Here is a 1,954-nt window from a genome sequence, read left to right on the forward strand (position 1 = left end):
GGGGTATTTTGCTGGTGGTTGCATGGAAAAAATAGAGGTAAAAGAGGAAACAATTGTTGTTGTTGTTGTTTGTTGTGTTTGTGGGAACGGGGCAAAAGTGTTATTGTTGTAATTGTTGCTGATTTTTCCTATGTCGTTGTTGTTGTTGCTGCTGCTGTCGTGCGCGCGCGCATGTGTGTGTGTGAGAGTGTGAGTGTGAGTGTGAGTGTGTGTGTGTGTGTGTGTGTGTGTGTGTGTGTGTGTGTGTGTGATGGGTTAATGCATGTGCCCATTGGCCCAATTTAGATCATATTGGGCTTAGGATTTCAACTCACAACCCGGACTGACAGGGATACGTTGCCCCAGCAGAAAGACCGAGATATTCAATTAAAACTGTCCCTGTCGAAAAATTCCTGAAATTATGCAAACTGATCTAAAAAATGTGAAATTATGCGATTGTGTTAATTTTAACAAAGAATAATATAGGAAAATTATCCGAAATTATGCAAAAAAATGATCAAATTTTGCTAAATTATGCGGGGTGCATAAAATCACGGGGACAGTTAAAATTCACCCCACATGGGAAACGAACTCAGGTCTTCTATATGCAACGGCGAAGCACGCAATCCCTGCACCACAGACGTCTTAGTTGTTATGATTCCATGTATATATCTATTCGGAGAAAACGTTTCATTGGAAGAGTTATGTTTCATTTATTTATTGTTAGTTAATTTGTTTGTTTGTCTGTTTTTTTGTTTGTTTGTGTGTGTGTGTGTTAAAGTAGTAAAGAGAGCCACATCGATACCATAAAGGTAATCCGTTATATTATCTTGTTGGGAAAAGCAAGACAGATCAACAGAAACAACTGAGGTATAGAAAACAAGTAAAGCCTACAATTCGTGGCGCCCTATGGTGAGCTTCTTTCGGGTGAAGTACCGTCTCTAAAAAATAACACTGCAGTGTTTACAGAAACCTAAGAAAATCAAAACGTATCACAACTAAAACTTATAATATGTAACTGTAGATGTTTTGCGCCACCAAAGAAACAGCAATATTAATAATGATATTATTTAAGAGGCAGGCTGGTTCGGCCTTCCTTCCACTGTCGGAGGAAAACCAAGGCCCACAAGAATACAACTCATCTCTACAGACAAACTTCCCACTTGGGGAAAAAGCAAAAGCTCACGTCTTCTGCCTGCGAATGTGAAGTGCCTTAACTCTACAGCACACACAGACATCGGTAGCTTTTAAAACCCGATCCGTGCGCCCTGGGGTCATTTTGTACTCTCGGGGTTGTATTCTTCACATTTTTAGAATACTTCTAGTACGAAGATCTCTTTGAAACTTTCAGCTTTTCTCAAAAAATTGTTTTGACAGACTGCTATGCAAAGCGTACGGATCGGATTAACGAGTAATATCCTCTTTTGAAAGTGGTGGCACAGAGTTCCAAACGTCGTGTGGATACGATAGTAAATCACGACGTACAGATAGGGTTAAATATATATTTTTGGGGTCAATTGTATGTGTCTTACGCCTCAATCAGCACACAAATTAGATCATTCAGGGGACAGGCATCCGACCCTGCCTGTCAGGGCCAACCCAAGTTGAGAGGGGTACAACATGCCAGCGGAAATAAAATGCAACATTCTAGAACAAAGACTGAAACGCTCAGTAAGCGTGTTTTCACCCATTCGATAATCGAACTCCGATCTCCTTCGTGCGATAGCAAAAAGCGCTGTACCCAACGCCTACTCTAAGCGTTTTGTTTGGCCATACCGCTATACCAGAAACGCAAGTGCCGGTTGCTAAAGATCAACTTTTGTGAAGACATAAGCCTATGACTGTAGAAAAAGTCATTGTTGAATTCACTCAAGATTGATAAAACTTGTTAAGGCAGAGTCTGGCTTTTAAGTGTAAGTAAGTAATTAACTAAGTACATGTATATGTTTATTCCTTTCCCTCACAAATAAGGTGC

The sequence above is a fragment of the Aplysia californica genome, unplaced genomic scaffold, assembly GCF_000002075.1.
Source record: "Aplysia californica isolate F4 #8 unplaced genomic scaffold, AplCal3.0 scaffold01184, whole genome shotgun sequence".
NCBI classification, from domain to species: domain Eukaryota; kingdom Metazoa; phylum Mollusca; class Gastropoda; order Aplysiida; family Aplysiidae; genus Aplysia; species Aplysia californica.